Source organism: Panthera leo, chromosome B3 (genome assembly GCF_018350215.1).
Source record: "Panthera leo isolate Ple1 chromosome B3, P.leo_Ple1_pat1.1, whole genome shotgun sequence".
Lineage (NCBI taxonomy): Eukaryota > Metazoa > Chordata > Mammalia > Carnivora > Felidae > Panthera > Panthera leo.
This window is the reverse complement of record NC_056684.1, coordinates 110936951-110957115: the sequence shown is the minus strand read 5'-3', so window position 1 is coordinate 110957115 and position 20165 is coordinate 110936951. Positions and strand designations below refer to the sequence as shown.

Sequence of the window (20165 nt, the reverse complement as noted above, 5' to 3'; positions counted from 1 at the left end):
AATGTAGATAGGGAATAGTCCTCAATTTGCAGAGTCATTTGGGACCGGGGTAATAGGAGCAACTTCAGCAGGTGGTTCTCATCCTAGGAAGCAAGAGCCCAGTGAGGTGGCCTAGCGCAGAGGCACAAGGCAATTTTAATGGGCGACCATGGTGCCTCTGGTGAACACCTAAAGCTGCAGGGAACGGCAGCAGTGGCAGCCGAGCTCAGTGCTGTTAACTCAGCATTGACATCATTGGCTTCAAGTAGGAGGCAGTGCCATTAGCTCAGATGCTCTGTTCTTAGCACAGTGGACCTTCCTATTCCAGAAGGACTTGGGGTTTTAAATGGCTGAATGCCGGGTTCTCTACTCAAGTACTAGGGTGTGGAAGTTTGTCCATTTAAGTCCTTTAACTTCTTAAGAACCACGGTTGTTCTTGTTTTTGTTTTTGTTTTTTATACCACTGAAAGCAATCCATATTTTTAAGGAACAGTAAAACACTCTTTCTTCCTGCGGAAGCTGGATCTCGGCAGAAAGTCTTGCCCCTAGTTTTCCAAACGCCACTCTCACTCATTCTATTACACCCGGACTCACCAGATTTCCTTCTGTTTTGACAGCCTTTCCCTTTCATGGCCCTGTCTCCATGAAATATATAGTCTGCTTAAAATATTAATGTTTCCCTTTTCTAGAATTTTATTGCACTTACAACTTACACTGACACTTAATAATCATGAGGCCTTGTTTCGGGGACCTCTCTTAGACTTCCACAAAACCCAGTGCAGCACTGGGCCTCAAGTAGATGGCCTATAAATATTTACTGAATTAACTTTCTAGGCAATGTATTTAAGCTCAGGCTTGCCACATCCATGACCCTTTCTTCCCAGAGCAGGTCTGTGGCTAAAGACAGTTGGATGGAAACACCACTGTGCTCTGGCCTGGATGAATTAGGGCACTTTTCTCCATGCTCATTAGGAAGGTAGATATGTGTGTTGTAGGTTAGAGAACTGGGAAGGGGTAAGAGAATCAGGGAGTTGACACAACTTTTATTTCCACTTCCTTATACACTGCTTAATAAACATAGTTAAGTTCTTATCAGACATTTGGTATATATCCTGTCTCTACCGGTAAGCCATAAAGTTCTCTAAAGACAGGGACCATGTTTTCTACAGATCCTTTATTTCAAGCAAGGCCCAGTGAAAAGACCTTGTATTTGTGTAATTATCTTAAATAATTACACAACTTTAACTGTTTAATTAAATTACACAACTTGAGGTACTTTCTAATTTATTGTCTCATGGGCTCTTTATAACAACCAAAGCTCCAAATACTTGGTTCAGGACTCAAGTTCAGAAAGAGGTTTTGCAAATGCCTCTTAGGGTTCCTTTTGTGTTTCTATGTCCCCAGCAACCATTTTTCTCACTTGAAATTTCGTTCCGGGCACATTTCAGTGGCCACTGCTAAGAGTGGCACCTTACAAGTGCTACTAATCTTGGCCGGTGTTGTTTACAAGAGGAGAGGCAGCTTCCTGTTTCCTTAGCCACAGTGGCTAGGCAAATGCACAGTTGTTTACCCTCTTAAACTCCCCCTTGGCACAAGCAGAAAATGATCACAGACTTAGAACTAGTTATCCAGGGCATCACTTTAAGTCCCCAGACACCAGAATCTAAGGGCTCATACTAACCCTAACCAACTGGTTGGAGCTGGGACCTCAGCCCTGGAACCAAACAAATCACCCAGCTTATCAGGAAGCCATCACCTTTTGCTGAGAGGTGGGGTGGGGGAAGCTCAGAGGTAATTCAGCCTTCCTGGGCTCAGAAGGTCAGAACCAAACTGGTCGAAGACCAGAGAAGGAGAAGGGAGATCTCTCCTGACCAAAGTCTTCCCCTTCCTTGAGTTCTGTGAGGAAGCTCCAGGCTGCTTGTCCTCTATCTTTTCCAACCAGTCCTCCCCCTCCTTCTTCCTCAATGGAAGGGACTTCTTAGGGTGACCAACTACTGCAGTTTGCCTGAGACTGAGCAGTTCTTAGCTAGACTTTAAGGATTTTTTTTAAAAGTGTATTTATTTATTTTGAGGGGGTTGTGCATAGACAGAAGGAGAGAATTCCCAGCAGGCTCTGGGCCACCAGCGCAGAGCATGATGCGGGGCTTGAACTCATGACCCGAGATCATGACCTAAGTCAAAGCCAGAAGTCAGACACTTAACCAACTGAGCGACCCAGGCACTCCTAGACTTTTAGTTTTTAAACCAGGAAACTCCTGGGCAAACAGAGACTAGTTGGCCCCCTAGACTCTCTCCAGGGCCCTGTCCGCAGGTCTCATCATGGCCTCCTCAGAGCCGGACTTCACGGACTCCACCACAGCAGCCACCAGCCTTTGAAGCAAAATTTCTCTCTAGACCTCCACCTCTGGCTTCCCCTGAGCTCCGGACCAGCACTTCAACCACAAGCCTGATATTGCTGTTTGCACATCTAACTTCAAGTTCTGCAGGGTCTGAACTGACTCACTACCTCACTCCTCCGCCCCAGCAACCCTGGTCCCACTCCTCTCTCAGTGTTTCTGTTTCTGCCAGCACCCCATCATTGTCCCAGTTGTTCAAGATTTCTTTCTCTGTAAAATTTTGTGCCAGATTCTGTCCTAAGTTCTGGGGACTCGGCAGTGAACAAAAGTCACTGCTTTCAGGGAGCCTGCATCTTAGTCGAGGGAGATGGAAAAGAAATATATACATAATCAGTGAGGAGCTATGCACTATGGAGAAAGATTAAGCAGGCGTAAGACATGCTGAGGATGGATGAGGGGCGCCTGGGTGGCTCAGTCGGTTAAGCGTCCGACCTTGGCTCAGGTCATGATCTCACAGTTTGTGGTTCGAGCCCCACGTCGGGCTCTGTGCTGACAGCTCGGAGCCTGGAGCCTGCTTCGAGTCTGTGTCTCCTTCTCTCTCTGCCCCTTCCCAACTTGTGCTCTGTCTATGTCTCTCAAAAAATAAATAAACGTTTAAAAAAAAAAAGAAAAAAAGACACGCTGAGGATGAAAGCCATAATCACAGGCTTTCACGGGTTCGGGGGCACTTCAGGGAAGCCTTTCTGATGCAACGTCATCTGAGTGGAGGCTTGAAGGAAGTGAGACAGGAACCAGGGGCTATCTGGAGTAAAAGTGTGCCAAGCAGAGGGCACCGTGAATTCAAAGGCCAGAGTCGCTGGGCAGACTCGCAAAGGAAAGAGTTAGTAAGAGAGAAATGAGGAACAATGCAGGAAGGCAAGTCAGGTCCTGTAGAGCCTTGTAGATGAAAACACTTTACTGTTTACTCCTTTACCCTCTAATCTGTTGCCAGACCATGATAATCCACCCTCTGCAGGGTCTTTCCTTTCTATTTCTGGGGCTCCCACCTCATGAAGATCCTCATTACTTCTCATTTGAATCATTAAATCGGCCTCCTGAGTAGTCTTTCTGCCTCTTGTCTCTCCCTACTCTAATCCTACTCCTGACTGCTATAGTCTTCTTCGAGTACAGTTCTGATTGTCATCATAAGATCATTAGCATACATTTATGTAGCTCTGAATAAAAGGAGGGGGGCAGACACAGGGGATGTGTTCCCACAACTTCCCAGCACGTCTTTGTCAGAAATAGATAGAACTGTCAAAAATATGTTGTCAAACATGTCAGAGTTCTGTTTTTATGCTACAGTGTAAAAATTGCAAATTTTCCATCGAAATAAAAAATAAATAGAAGGATGAATTAGTCAGAACCCCTCTGGTTGTCATTAACAGAAACCCAATGTAAGCGCTGCCTTTAAAAATGTAATATGTTAGCTCATGTATTTTAAAGCCCTGCATCTTCGGGAATGGCTAGTTCCACCTGCTCAGCAAGGGGAATAAGAAATGCATGTGTCTCCACCTCTCAGATCTGCTTTTTCTCTCTGTCTTTGTTCTCGGGCAGACTGCCCATGCAGTGACAAAGATGGCCACCACTGCTTTTTCACTTACACCTTCCCAGCTTAGCAACTCCACTGAAAAAAGGGTATCTCTTTCAGCAAAAGTCTCAGTGTTGACTCCCACTGACCCTCCCTGGACAAAAGACTTAGTCCTCAACAAATCACTATGACTATAGTTAGCCAAGCCTGGGTCACAAACCCGCCCTGGATCTGGAGGTGGGGAGGTTTCCGCCTGAACTACATGGAAAGAGAATAAAAGGTGGGTGGTTTCCAAAAACCATTTGGTACTTAGGGTGGGGGAGGGGAGGGGGGAGGTAGGCGAAAACCACAGGTGTCGGCAACCAGAGCCTAACAGCACCTTATTGGTGATCCCTGAACCCCAAACACGTCTACATAGTCACTAAGTCTCCCCCCTCAAAAGGTTTTAATCCTACTGTGCCAATATTTGATTATTTCAATGCTGCTCTTGCTCCATCGTCTTAAATTGCTCCCCACTGCCCCTGTCCCTTGCCAGCCTGCTCTCTTCTTTCTCTAGGTCTACATCACTTGCTTGACAACAAGACGAGAGGAGGAAAAGGGTCTTTGTTTCCATGACCAAGCTTTCGATAAACTGAAGTCGATGGTTATAGACAGCTACAGCCAAAGGCACAGGCAGGATTACTGACCCCTAAATTATCACTGGTACCCTTGATATGAGAGGTATCTATGAGATGTTGGCAGGAAAGGAAAAGCCATTTGTGTAGACTGAGGACAACCCCCCACCTCGCTGGCATAAAAGGAGGGTCATTAATAAGAGTAGTGTGAGAACAACTGAGAGAGGTCAATATTACTAGTTCCTGTCCTGCATTATACATGTAGATAATATGTGTTTATGTTTATAAATACATATATAATCTCATTTAGTGCTCACACAATAGCTTTCTGAAGTAGGCCGCATTTTCTCATTTCACACGTGCACCTCTCCCATGGGAAAGGTGAGGCACAAAGATGTTGACCACCTTGCCAGCTAGTGAGTGGAGCGTGTAGGATTTGAACCCGGGGCTCTCCGACTCCTGAGTGCCGTCGTGAACCCACACGTCATTCCGTTTCTACGAAGGGGAGGGAAAGGGCGCCTCACCTGAGTCTGTCCACAGCTCCCCTGGAAACGCACCGGCGGCCGTGCCTGCCTCCCAGGCAAGAAGGCGGCTAGCCTTCCCCTGTCCTGGAGGAGAACCAGGACGGGTGGTCCACACTCAGAAACGTAGAGGAAGTGGTGGTTGCTCAGGCCTCCTGCCGCCCTCTCACCTCGAAGATGCTTCCAGCAGAGAGCTGCCGCCCACCCCGAAAACGGCCGCTGCGGTGGAACGGGGTCCGTGTAAAAATAGCCAGGCCCTCCCGCTCCCCCCGCTCCGCGCCGGCGACAGGGGCCTGCGGGCGGGGCCCCCTGGGCCCGGCTGCTCCCACTGCCTCCCGCCGCCATGGGCTCGGGGGCGGGGGATTCGGCCGAACCCGACAGGCTGCCCCTCACCCTCGTGTCTGGAGACCACGTGCAGCCTGCCGAGCCCTCTCGGCCCAGAACTCTCGACACCAGTTGCCTGCAGCTCAGAGCCCCTCCTCCACCGTCCACCCTGACTGACCCCAGGTGGACTCGGGTGATAAGGTAACCCAGCCACTAGGGAGGCCCGACCAAACCGCGCGAGGCCCAGAGCCTTGGGAGGATCAGGGGGACCCCGGAGTCCGTCTCAGGAGAAACCCCCAGGGAAGAGTGAGCCCCACGGGGGCCTGGAGTACCCTGAGCAGGTGACCAAGTGAGGCAGCAGCTGGTCAAGTGAAACAGCTGGCTGAGGAGATGGGCACAGGTGTGGCGCGTGTTTAGAGAGTGGGCTGGCCTGGGGCTTGGCCAGGGCGAAAGGTGTCTGCAAACAGCGAAAGCCGATGGGCTGGACTCTGCAGGATGAGCAAGACAGGGCCCTAACGAATCTGGCTGTAAACACACTCCCTCCTGCCTGGAGCTTTGGGACTTGGGGAGGAGGCCCATAGAGCACTGGTGCCAGGCAGCATCAGGTGTGAGGTCACCAGGCAATTTAAATAGGCCCAAGTGGAGCCCCTGGCTGAGGAATGTCCCCAGTAGAGCTGAGTTAGTCATGTGGGAGAGAGGGCCTGCCCTGCTGGCAGTCAGAAAGGCCCAGGGCCTTGGGTGTTAAGAGTCATGTAGGAGACATGAGACAAGATCTTGAACCAAGGAAGGTAAATATTTGCTTTTTTTTTAATCCAGTATATTCAGATTTTGTAGTGACAAGAGATTTCACAATGAGTCCACCATATTGACAGACAAGTACAAGTAGACTCAAATTTTTTAGCTGTATTTTAGACTTTTCATTATGAAACAGTTTACCCACTCCCATCACATAGATTATTTCGAAGCAAAACCCAAACATCAAATCATTTCACCCATAAATATTCTAGTAAACCTCTCGAAAATTTCCCTAAATTTTAGAGCAGTAGTTCTTAACCCAGACCAAGTGTGCCCCCACAACCCCCCACTGCCAGGGGACATTTGACTATGCCTGGAGATACTACTGATTGTCATAATTTGGGGGAGGGGTGTGCTGCTAGTATCTCATGAGTACAATCCAGGGATGTTGCTAAACATCCCACGGTGTATGGGAGAGCTCCCCACAACCAAGGGTTGAGACACGGATGGACCTAGAGAATAGTATGCTAAGTGAAATAAGTCAGACTGAGAAAGACAAATACCGTATGATTTCACTCATAAGTGCAACCTAACCAACAACAACAACATGAACAAACAAAAGCAGAATGAGACCTATAAATGCTGAGAACAAATTGATGGTGGCTAGGGGGCTGGGGGAAGGACAAAATGGGTGAAGGGGAGAGGGAGATAGACAGGCTTCCAGTTATGGAATGAATAAGTCATTCATATGGAATAAAAAGCACAGCATAGGGAATATAATCAATGATACTATGAAAGCGTTGTATGATGACTGATGGTAGTTACACTTGTGGTGAACACAGCATAATATACAAATTGTCAAATCACTATGTTGTACACCTGAAACTAATGTAACATTGTGTATCAACTGTACTCAAAAAAAAAATTCTTTGGCCCAAAATAAAAAGTCTTGAGGGTGCAAAACAATGTTTTAGAGCCTAAAAGATAAGAGCACCTTAAATATATGACCATGGTATTATTAGCATGCATAAAAATTAATATTAAGTCCATAATGGCAACTATCCAATTAATATTAAATTTTCCCTGATTAGCTCATAGGTTTAAAAAAATTTTTTGTTTTAAGTCAAGATTCAAATCAGGTTCGTGCACTGCGATTGGTTGATACATTTCTTAGGCCTCTCTTAATCTGTATGTTGTCATCCCTCTTTTTTTCTTTGTAACTTATTTATTATAAAATGTTTAATTAGAAAATAATACATGAATACATTCTGCTATGAAAATTGAAACATTACAGGTAAAGCTAAAATTCCCCTACCAGATATTCCAATCTTCATCCTCTCCCAGAGAATCACTAATTTATCAAAACTATGTATCAGTTAAGATTATGTTCAGCTACGTTTCAGAAAACAAACCATAACAACAACAAAACCTTCAAGATTACTTATTTTTCAGGAAAAAAAAGCCCAAAGGTAGGCAGAACAGGGCTAGTCTGAAAGTTTCTTGAAGTTTTAGGGTCCCAGACTGCATTTAGCTCTCTGCTCTCCCTCATCCTCATGGACCAAGATGGCTAATGGAGGACCAGCCCTCTTATCTGCCTTCCATGCAGCAATATGGAAGCTTGGTGAAGGAGGACATATCTGTCTGTGTTAGTTTGCTGGGGCTGCTGTAACAACCTACTGCAAACTGAGTGGCTTATACAACAGAAGTGTACTTATTGTCTCATGGTTCTGCAAGCCAAATGTCTGCAATTAAGTTGTCAGCAGGGCTGATTCTTTCTGAGGACTATAAGGCCAAATCTATTCCATGCCTCTCCCCTTTCTACAGGGAATCTGCTCACAATTCTTGATGTTCCTTAGTTTTGCACAAGCATCACTGCATTCTCTGCCTCGTGTGGTTCTCGGTTCAAATATCCCCTTTTTATAAGGACACCATTCATGTTGTACTATGGCCCACCCTAATGACCTCATCTTAACTAATTAACCTGCAATTACCCTATTTCCAAATAAGGTCATCGTCTTAGATACTAAGGATTAAGATTTCAACGTATGAATGGTGGTTGAGGGAGGCACAATTCAGTTGCGAACACGCTCCCTTAAGAAGATTGTATGGAAGTGTCTTACCTGTATTTGCTTATACTTCTTGGGCCAGAGCTTTGTCTCCTGGCCACACCTCTTTGCAAGAGATGCTTGGAAAGCTAGGTGTTAGCTGAGCACATGGGCATGCCCCAAAATGTCAGTTTTCTGTTACAGAAAAGAAAGGAAAAACGGATGTCAAGCCATCAACTAGCAACCCGCCATGGAATGTATTCTATCATACATTTTTCTGTGTGTTACAAAAATATCTGTGTGCCTTTCAGTAGACACTTCAGTGTTGGATTCTTCATCCAGATAGCTTTACCTCTTGCAAAGCACTCGCTAGGAGCCAGGGCTGCCTAGAGCTTCATGCTTTTATCTGTAACCCTCGGAACACCCTGGAAGCTGAGGCGGGTTAGTGTAAGCCTTGGAGCCCCTCCCTAGCACAAGGCCCCACTCCTAATTTTGGATTTGAAGCTTTCTTCTTCTTTAAAAGGGTCTCTAAAAATACGCAGGCTTCATCCCGCATCTGCTCCTGCCTATAAGGTAGGAGCTATTATCCTCATTTTATAGATGAGGAAGTTGGAACACAGAGAGGGCAAGTAGTTCATCTGGAGTCACAAAGCTCACAGTGGAGTTGAGTTTTAAACCAAAGTCTGTCTAGTTCCAAAGTTAGGCCATTTCTGCAATGCCTTGGCCGCCGAGAGGTGCTGAAAGCATCCCAGCATGCTTTCTCCAGTGTGGATCCTCAGCCACAGCTCCATCTGAGTGTTTGCACTTCCCAAGAACTGGTTGCCCACCTGGCCACTGAGACTGGTGCTCTGGCAAATCCTCCCAGAGAGAGAAGGAGCATCTCCTGTGACAGAAGTACCCGAGCCGGGGTCCATCCTTGGGAGCACGTCCGCAGCGGTTTCCTACAGCTGCTGTCACAAATTGCCACAAACTAAGTGCCTTAACACAAGAGAAATGTAGTCTCTCATAGTTCTGGAGGCCAAAGGTCTGAAGACACTGTTGGCCAGGCCACACTCCCTCCCAAGGCTCTAGAGAATAATCCTGGCTTGCCTCTTTCAGCTTCTGGTGGCCCAGCAACTCCTTGGCCTGTGGCTGCAGCTCTCTGCTTGCATCTCCATATGGACTTCTCTGTGTCTGTGTTTTCTCCTCCTGACTGTATAGGGACACTTTGCATTGGGTCAGGGTCCACCCGGGAATCCAGGATGATCTCATCTCAAGATCCTTCATTTAATTGCATCTGTACGAACCCTTTTTCCAAGGAAGGTCACATGCACGGGTTCTGGATGTGGATTATCTTCTTGGGGACCGCCATTCAACCCCCTACACAGTATTCCAGAGCAGCAGAGATCATTTCTAGGACCAAGGGAAGTGGCAGGAAAACATGGGTACACACACACTGTCCTTCCAGTCCATTTTCATGCAATGGCAAAAGTGGAGCTGCAGGGACAAGGTTACTCACTTTGGAAAAGCACAAGTGGACCCAATTGCCCAGGGCCTGCTTCAAGTTAGAGACACTGAAGTTTCTGTTAAGTGTGAGAGTGTAGATGCCAAGCTTTCTTCGTAGAATGGTAAGCCATGCTGGCATGTTTTTCTGTTTACTGTCCACTTTCGAAAGGTGCCCTGTGAAGTGAATTTTAAATTCAGAAGCCAAGTCAGGAGGGGCACAGGAAGACAGAGGGATGTGAGAACCATTTCCAGTCAAGCTGTGAGTTCCGTGGCCAAGCTTCTTACTTAAAGAGCCAGGTGTTGGCTACAGGTAGTGGTGGATGCCAGATTCTGGAGGCGGGAGAAGGAAATCGTTTCAGACCTATACCTGCCACCGTGACCTTTAGCTGATTCGAATTCAGTTTCACCAAGTATTTACTGAGAACATACAGGGCACCAGGTCAGCCTTATTTCCCTCAAACCTCACAACCAACTAGGTATATTACTTTCTCCACTTCCCAGATGGGATGCAGATTCAGAGGGATTAAGGGATTTACCCAAGATCATACAGCTGTAGGTGGCAGTGAGTGTAGATGTGTCTTGATTCCTAACTAGGCGCTCGAGCACAAAAGATGAATATTCCCTCCTATGTGCCAGCTCCCATCCTGGTGAGGGGGCAGGGATGAGAGCAGACCCATCACCCACCCACCAGAGCTTGACCCCCCGCCCCCCACAACCGAAAGCGAGCATTCTGCAGGAGGAGGCATGTAATCAGCATTTCTGCCACTCTCCAGTACCAGTGGAAGAAACTGGCTAATTAAAGTCTGCAGCATGCCCAGAAGCCTCTGCAGCCGCTAGAGTTGTTTCCTGTGCGTTCTCGGTGCCTGATGATACATATTCTTCATGTTTATGTGGCGCAATACACCGTGCTCCATGAGCATGAGGTATTAGTGAGCCAATTTTCCCATCCACGCAGCTCCAGAGCAACTAGGAGGCATCCCTGTTATAATTTATGAGGGACCAGCATGTGCAATCAATAGGTGCCCCACAGGTTATTAAAGAAGAGAAAGATGGCCCAGGAGGCCCTGTTTACTAACAGGGAAATGGTCTCCCAGCAGCTTCTGGCACGTGGCCTGTGAGAGATTTACATTTCCTTTTCAGTCCAGAAACAGGGGCCTTCCCTTCTCATCTTGGGCCTAAACCTCACAACAGGGGCTGGTGGAGGCACAATCTGATTAGTGCCTTTCCCTGCATTGTAACCCAGAGACGGTACTGGGAGCGAGGGCTGTGGGGTGCCAAGCCGCCCAAGGCTTTAACACATCCATGTATGTTTCGAGGCCCCAGAGAACAGCATTCTGGGATAGGGTTGAGGCTTAGGGAGTGGGCATGAGGCCAGGCCCATGATGCAAAAAGAAATAGCAACTCCCACCAGGCTGCAGGGAGGGGAGTCCTGGTCAACCTTGCACAGCTCTGGAGAAACTCATTTATTTGCTTCTGTTGCCTTCTCCCATTGTTTTTGTTCCTTTGATTTCAGGAATCTGTAGTTCTTTTTGCAGTTTTCTTTACTTCTTAACAGTTCTCAAGGAAGAGGGCTGGTTGGATTAAAAAAAAAAAACAAAAAAAGTAGTTTTAGAGGCGCCTGGGTAGTTCAGTCAACTAAGTGTCTGACTCTTGGTTTCGGCTCAGGTCATGATCTCATGGTTTGTGAGATCTCGTCTGGTTCTGCACTGACAGCAAGGAGCCTGCTTGGGATTCTCTCTCTCCCTCTCCCTCTCCCTCTCTCTCTCTCTCTCTCTCTCTGAAAATAAATAAACTTTAAAATAAAATAAAACAATAATAGCACGGGCTTATTTGTGTAAAGGAGAAAAGAAGTACACCTCCAGTCTACTTTCTGGAAGGCAGCCTGGTATGATGTAGCAGTTCTCAAACTTTTTAGTCTTAGGACCATTTTACACTCTTTTTTTTTTTTTTTTTAATTTTTTTTAACATTTATTTATTTTTGAGACAGAGAGAGTCAGAGCATGAACAGGGGAGGGTCAGAGAGAGAGGGAGACACAGAATCCGAAACAGGCTCCAGGCTCTGAGCTGTCAGCACAGAGCCCGATGCGGGGCTTGAACTCACAGAGTGCGAGATCATGACCTGAGCTGAAGTCGGACACTTAACCGACTGAGCCACCCAGGCGCCCCTACACTCTTAAAACTTATGTAGATTATGTTGATCAGGAGAAAAGTTTTATTGAAATGTTTATTCATTAATTAAAACTAACAAAAATAAATCCATTACATGTTAACATAAATGACATTTTACCATAATAGAAATAACATATTTTCCTTTTTTAAAAAATGTTTTTTATTTATTTTTGAGAGAGAGACAGAGTGCAAACAGGGGAGGGGCAGAGAAAGAGGGAGACACAGAATCTGAAGCAGGCTCCAGGCCCCGAGCTGTCAGCATAGAGCCCGATGCGGGGCTCAAACCCACAAACTATGAGATTACTACCTGAGCCAGTCGGACGCTCAGTCGACTGAGCCACCCAGGTGCCCCATAAATAAATATTTTCATTTAAAAAAACTTCCAAAATAAAAAAGAATTAGTGGGAAGAGTAATAGTGCATTCCATTTTTGCAGCTTTTTTTGCAATTTTTGCAATATGGATTCCCATATCTACTTTTGTACTCAATAGGTTGCAATGTGTTGTTTTGGTTGAAGTATATGAAGAAAGTCTGACTTTACACAGATAATAGCTGGAAAAACAGAGTATTTAATAGTATTTTGAATATTTTTAGATATTCTTTCTGATGCTGCACCAAAATGTAGCAAGTTAAAGGGTAGTTGCAGTGTGAAATCTGAAAGCATATATTTTTGTATACTGTTACATTAAAATCCATTGCTTTATTATGAACTTTGATTGGATCTTTTATCCATGTATGATTTGTAATACCGTGCATTGGAAAATGCTGGTTTATTGAATTATACAAATATTCTAAATGTTCATAATTTCATTAGACAGTATTTAAAAATCACATTCATTAATATCACCATCGATCTCATTAGAAAAGTCCAAATATTAGGAAGCTGTCAAGCTCCACAGTAATAGATACGAGTTTTCCAAAATTCTCATTTTCCCTTGGAAGTTCAAATTTTATCATTGGCAACAAATACCATCAGTTGTTTTCCTCGAAGTGACAGACTCCCTTTGTTCACTTAAAGAAAATATCTGCCAAATACCCGGTCTGAAAAAGCACTCTTTGTCATTTAGTCTTTCAAGCAAAGAAAGAAAGAAAGAGAGAGAGAGAGAAAGGGAAAGAAAAGATGCTCCATGAAAAAAAAAAAATGGCTAGTTCAACACACAGATTTATCACCTCAGTACACTTCCTAGGGGTAACCATCATACCCCGAAATGCAATAAAAGTATTTATGCATACTCCCCATTTTGTTATATAGAATATTTTGAAAAGTGTTGGTACTTAAAAAGACTAATCAGGGGCACCTGGGGGCTCAGTCAGTTACACATCCGACTTTGGCTCAGGTCATGATCTCACGGCTCATGGGTTCAAGCCCCACGTTGGGCTCAGCAGAGCCCGCTTTTGGATCCTCTGCCCCTCCTCTGCTTGTGCTCTCTCAAAAATAAATAAAACATTAAAAATAAATAAATAAATAAGGTAATCATTTTTACTACTTCATCAAGGACATCCTTAAATGAAACTGGCATTTGTTTTTAAGTGTGTGGCAAGGATGACTAGTACACCCTGATGCCTGCCTCGATTCGCGCCCAGAAGCTAGGAGTTTTACCCACCATTGCTTTTGTACCTTCAGTGTAAATGTTAACATAGTGCAAAGGGCAAAACAATCATAGTATTATTATGAAAATATTTTTTAAATGTTTATTCATTTTTTGAGAGAGAGAAAGAAAGAGAGAGAGAGAGCGAGCATGAGCAGGGGATGGGCAGAGAGAGGGAGACACAGAATCCAAAGCAGGCTCTAGGCTCTGAGCTGTCAGCACAGAGCCCAACACGGGGCTCGAACTCAAGGACCACAAGATCGTGACCTGAGCCGAAGTCGGATGTCCAACCGACTGAGACACCCAGGCGCCCCGAAAATCTTTTCTTTTAATGTTTATTTCTGAGAGAGAAAGTGCGAGAGGGGGAGGGGCAGAGAGAGAGGGAGACAGAGGCTTTGGGCCTCCCAGGTGCCCCCATGAGAATCATTTTGACTTCATGAACCCCTCAGAAGTGTTGCAGGGATCCCCAGGAGTCTGTGGACCCTCCTTTGAGAACAGCAGGTATAGTAGAGGGAACCAATGCCTGACTGCCAGAGACTTCTTACTCCCGCTTTGCCTCAGGCTAGCTCTGTCTTCCGCAAGTCATTTTCCTCAAGTGTCTGAGGTTCCGTGTTTGTAACATTAAGCAGATCTATTAAGCAATCTCTATCACGTCACTGTCATTTTAGGAGCACTGTGGGACACCGGACAACCTTTATCCTTGACTTATCATGATGGCCTGTTTGTTCCTCACATGGCTCTTTCTGGTGAGCTGTTGTCGGGACACACAGGCACATACTCTCTTCTCTCCTTTTACAAACGAGAGGACAACGGGCTCTCCCATTGAGCAGGCGTTTGCTACAGAGGATGAACTGAATACTTACCCTCTGCTATCGGGGAGAAACGTGGTCATCAGAGATCGACTACTTGAGCCCTGCACCGTTTGTCATGAATGGTTCTGGACGGGGCATTTTCAGCTAGTAAATAGGAGGGCTCTTTGCCGTGAAATCCAGGCCAGGAGAACAGTTGCCAAGCCATAGCAATAAGAGAAATATGCAGTTTTATAAAAACAGAGTAACACCTAAGCATAACTCCTAGTTTCCCCCATCCTTGTAGAGCTTTGGAATAAGTACTTGAGCCCTTTAATAAAATACTGCAGTCTCAAAGCTCAGTATATATTTGGTCTGGAGAGGACCAGGGAGTCAGTGTGGCAGAAGCTTTTAAAACTGACCTCCTCCTGACCAAGTCACCAGGTTAATGGAGGCTCTCTGCTTCCTCTAGAAAACCCAGTGTGCCCACGGCATGCCGGATGCTCGACTAGGAGAGGTTCCCTCAAGTGCTTCTGTTCCCACGGGTTGAGCTGAGTGCTTCCAATGGGTCAGGGCCATTTGTTCCCACAGTTCTGCCCATTGTCCTTGCAATTCTGGTTGTGTGACTTAATTATTGTGAAAACCAATGAAATGTGAGTACAAAGAAAGAGGCTTGGGGAGCCTGGGTGGCTCAGTCAGTTGAGCATCCATCTCTTGACTTCAGCTCAGGTCATGATCCCGCGGTTGTGGTATCGAGCCCCATGTTGGGTTCTGCACAGAGCCTGCTGGGGACTCTCTCTCTCTCTCTCTCTTTCCTTCTGCCCCTTTCCCCTGCTTGTGTACTCTCTCTCTCTCTCTCTAAAAAATTTTTAATTAAAAAAAGAGTTTTTGTTCCTATGAAAACATTTAATGTTTTGTCCTTAAATTAACATTTAAGGACAAGTCACACAAAAAGTCCTGTTGAACTGGTATGGGAGACATTTGAGAAAGACTGGGGAAAAAATCATAAACATCTTAGGATGATTCTGTACTCCGATTGTCTTGTGTCTTTAAGTTCTCCCTCTTCTTTAAAGAAACCTGAACTGGAACTTACCGAAGAATCCGATAGAATGTAAACTCCACAAGTGTGGAGACTTTGTGTTGGTCACTGCTATATCTCCAGCACCTAGAATATGCCAGGTGCATAGAACGAACACAGTAAATATATATAGGATAAATGGATTGTTAGTATAGTCAATACAAGAAAGATAAAACAAATTCCAATTAATAGAAGCCTGCACCAAGAAAATGCCTTGAACCTACTTAAAAAAAAAAAAAAAATGGTGCCTGAACATACCTGTATATGTTTTAAATTAAAATAAGAAGTTTAAGGTATGTTTCTCATGGTTACCCTTTAAATAATATTTTATTGAAAAAAGTTTTTTAAGGTTTATTTAATAAGGTTTATTATTTTATTTAAGGTTGGTGCAGAAAGAGAGGGAGACACAGGACCAGAAGCAGGCTCCAGGCTCTGAGCTATCAGCACAGATCCCGGTGCGGGGTTCGAACCCACAGACCATGAGATCACGACCCAGGCCGAAGTCGGACGTTCAATTGACCGAGCCACCCAGGCTCCCCTAAATAATATTTTAAATTAATCTACTGTTTTCCATCTACTGTTTTCATCACATTGGAGATGAGGGCTTTGCCTGTATTTAGAAATAGGGAAGCACCTTAGCTATCCAGTAGGTACTGTCTCCCCGTGGCAGAGCACTAGACCAGATCAAGGAGACCTTAATACAGGCTCCTCTGAACTCCCTTCTCCAGAAGGTAACTAGAAACATCTGCTCCAGTTCAGAAAGGGAGAGACCCGACAGGAGGCAGACTGCATCCCCGGATAGGGATTGGTCCAGTCGACACAGACCAGATGAGAGGCCATCGCTTTGAACCTTCCCTGACCCAGCAAGCCAGAGGGAACGTGAATGATGGTAACAACTGCCTCCCCCATTTCAGACTGTGTTTGAGATTCTTTAGAGTTAGACTCAGAGGATCTGGGTTCAAATTCTGTATATTAACTGTGTGGCCTTGAACTAGTTAGCATGCTTCTCCTAGCTAGAACTTTCCAACTGGTGGGCAAAGAATGGGTTTACAGGTATGCTGATATATTGCTCTTCTCACTGCTTTCAATAAGCAGGTAAGGCCTTGGACAGCCAAGATCTCTGAGCTTGTCCCCTCTGGTGCCAGCAGCCTCATCGCTTCTCTGTGGTAAGGCATGGATATGGGTACAGATGCATAGATTGATATGTATGTAGATGTATACTTTTTTTTCAACTTCCTGTGTGTATCGCAATATGGAATAGGCTGGAAGCACTAATAGTTGCAGTCTTAGCTCCTCAGCTGATAAATCCAGTCCTGCCCTTGCCAACAGGTTGCTATAAGGAGCACGTGGGAAATGGGTGTGCAATGTTTCAAGAGTGACTGAGTCATCCCAACAGCAGGCATCATGGCAGACAGAAGCACAAGGAGAGTTTGCATCCATGTCACCAGATCTAGTTTCCTCACCAGATTCTCAATCAACAGGGAAACAAGAAAAAGAAAGGAAAAAGTTGGCATATCAAATTCAAACCATTACCTTTATTTCCTATAAATCTGTATTAGCAAGTGTTACTATAGGCAAGTAAACTTCCTAACACTGAACTCCAACATCAGACCAATTTACCAAGCCAGGCTCAGGCCACACTGGGAAACCACATTCCTACCTGGCAGGGGAAACCTTGTCCCTAGAAATGCCGAGCAGAAGACACATTCCCAGGGGGCGACTTACTCCCAAAAGAAAGAGAAGAGGTGGGGACTCTTGCATTCATGTCAAGTTTCTTCTTCCAACTTGCCAATCGGCTCTGTCATTCCACCTCCCCTGGGAAGGAGAATGTGAAGGGATGCAGGGAGGGCAGGTGTGTTGCACTAACAGAGCTCCTCCCATATGGAAAAATGCACAACAGAAGCACCCTCTTGAGATGTGAGATGAGACTATGGTCCACTTTGTCTGCTGTTTCCTGGCAAACGTGGTTGGAGGTACTGGACCAGTACCCCATCACCAGTTTCCTGGGTACAGAGAATCAGGAGTGGGCACCCATTTTTGCCTGCACAGATCTTGCAGGCGTAGTCTGGCTCCAGAAGTGATTTCCTGATCCCTGCCGGATCCTTTCTGTTTGTAAAGGTAAGGGCTGTGTTTGTTTGAATCATTTTTTAATAGTTAACATAGCTAATCTGTAAACTCACAAAAGCAGGGACTTGATAACACCACTCACCTGTGTATCTGCAGTTGCCCAGCCCATTCTAGATGCCTGGCAAAGACTAATAGATTCAGGAAAGAATGAAGGAATGGATGATAGAGCCCAAGACAAAGTACTCAATACATGCTTCAGATGGAACAGTTTGACCTTCACCTACCCTGTTCACCTTGACCACGGTTATTACTTCCAGCCACGTTCAGCCATTACACCTGTTTCCATGTCATCAGTAGCTTCTGATAATATTGAAAATCCTTTGAGGACTTCCCACCTATGAAAATAAACTCCTGTAATAACAGACAAAACGGTGATTTGGAGGAGAGATAGAACTTTCAAAATTCTTTAAGCCAACATGAGATTTTCTTTTTAAGCATTTCACCTGATGAGCTCCCAGTCCAATGCATGGCAGTGAATCTGTGTACATGATAAAACCTTTCAATGTCAATGGGGGGACACCATTAATATCCAAGGATGTGACTGGGATCCTTTTCATGTAGTATAGGATAAATGGGTCCTAAATACTTGTTATGTGCTGAATTGTATCCCCCGAATTCATAAGTCGGAGTCCTCACTTCAATGTATGAATTCCCTCAGACATCTGAGTTACCTCAAAAGGTAACAGTATTTGGAGATAAGTTTTTAAAAAGGTGATTAAGGTAAAATGAGGCCATTAGGACGAGCTCTCATCTAATCTGGGGTCCTTAGAAAAGGAAATTTGGACACACAGAGACATCAGACATATCCACTCACAGAAGAAGACCATGTGAAGACAGCAGGAAGGTGCCCACCTGAAAGACAAGGAGAGAGGTCTCAGGAAAAACCAAACCAGTCCACATCTTGATCTTGAACTTCTAACCTCCAGAACTGTGAGAAAATATATTTCTGTTGTTTAAAGCAGTCAGTCTGTGGTATTTCATTACGGTAGCCCTAGAAAATTCATACAACACTTATTGCAGAATTCTTCGTTGTGGTGTTACTACAAAGATGTGTTTGTACAACACACCCATGTCCACATTGGGCACTGTGTAATGTGGATTGCATAAGAAAGCACAACTGACAGATAACACATGAGACCAGGTTTTGCAAGAAGGAAGCAATTAGCAAGACTTTAGAAGTCTCAGGAAATTGGACTCTCCTTGACACCTATAGCTAAATTTTCTTACCCCTAAAATTATTCTTTTAAAGGTGTCTTTTTCTCTTCTCTCCCCACATCCCCTGCCTTCCACTCTCCCCTATCAACCACACCCCTACTGCCACCACATCCACTTGCTGTCCAGCCAGACTTGACATCCCTTTCTGCCTTTGAGTCATAAAAAATAAAACAGCTGTTTTGTTTTGTTGGTTGGTTTGTTAAGGCTTCAAGCAGGTTTCCCCAACTGAAAGTTGGGAGCAAATGTAAAAACCTGTTTGTGAGGGCAAGATTTTCAACTTGGCCTCAAATCCGGGAATATGGATCCAGAAACGCAGCCAGTCCTTCAGAGGTATGGAGAGGGATTTCCATTCTGCAAGAAAAGCAATCGCAAGGCTTGGTTGGGAGTCCACAACCCAGTGTCCTTGATTGGGACATTGTTTTGGGAGGACCACCCATCTGGGAGGAGCCCTGAAGATGGCTCCCATGAGTGTCTATGGGAGGTGTCTCCCGCTATGAGGAGCCCCTCGTGTTGGCTCCCTCCCATAACTCAGTGGACTAGGCTTTGCAGGACCTAGAGCAAGTCACTTCCCTCCTCTGGATCCAAACTATAAAAAGTTCCATTTCCTGAACTGTAATTAGTCACTTTCCATTATTTTTAATTGTGGAAAGAACTTTACTCAGACAAACTTTTGTATATAAGTTTATATTAAAAACAAACAACTGTGCCGTTGGCCTAGTTCGGGGCTGGGGCCATGGGGAGAGCCCCACCTGTTCTCACTTTGCCCAACACCTCCTCTGCTTCCTCATTCAGGCAGCAACCAAAGACTCTCAGGGGATCTCCTTGGCTGAAACATAGTGAAATTCACCAGATGTGATTATCTCTAGGGGCAGTGTGCAAGGAAATGTTTAATTATAGTCTGGGGAGTGGGGAGTGCTGATTTGTAGTGTTTGCTGATTTCTGTGGTGTAAATACTACCACCATGGCTACACTCAAGCCACCAATGTCACATCATTGAATGCAGAGTTGAGCATGCCATAGCATACCATGTGGGGAAGTAATTATGAAGCAATGAGTTTTGAGTATTCATTACCTTTGCTTTTAATATAATTTATTCACCTGTAAGTTTATATGATGTAATTTTTGATAATGGCTGTGTTAGCAATTGGCTTGTTAAATTCTGGAAAATTTAACAATCAATTCTTACAAGTTACTATGAGCCAGCTCCAGGATACCACTATCTAGAATCTTTTTAGTGCCAACATTCTAAAACATTATATCAAAGCATAAGCCGTTTAAAGCTGGGAAGGACTAAGTGGAATAATCCTAGAGATTTGGGAAGTGTGCTCAGGAGAGGGGCAGAAAAACATGTTTTCAGTGTAGTATCCAGCACAGCACATGGAACTAAAAAATAGATAGCCAGCCAGTGAATGATTCAATGACCCAATGGGGCAATGACCCAACCCATACGCAGGAGGCTTTGTACTTTGAGTTATTTTTTCAACCAGTAGTGGGGTGGGTTTGTATACCCAACCAATCACATTATGTCATCCAGCCTCATGGGACAGGTGGCACCGACTGTGGCCAGGAGGTATCAGCAATACACTAAGTT

At 45.1% G+C, this 20165-nt stretch overlaps 1 long non-coding RNA gene across 2 annotated transcripts; it reads right to left on the bottom strand.

The window, feature by feature from the left end:
- Window positions 1-6992: 6992 nt before the first annotated feature.
- On the bottom strand, window positions 6993-18482 carry LOC122222836. Of its 2 annotated transcripts, XR_006203901.1 has the most exons (4): window positions 18212-18482; window positions 17584-17710; window positions 14230-14340; window positions 6993-11180 (listed from the first exon to the last, which is right to left on the bottom strand). It is a non-coding gene; the product is annotated as an uncharacterized LOC122222836 (long non-coding RNA). The 2 variants fall into 2 exon arrangements; XR_006203902.1 differs by lacking the exon at window positions 14230-14340 and having other exon boundaries at window positions 18212-18479.
- Window positions 18483-20165: the final 1683 nt, after the last annotated feature.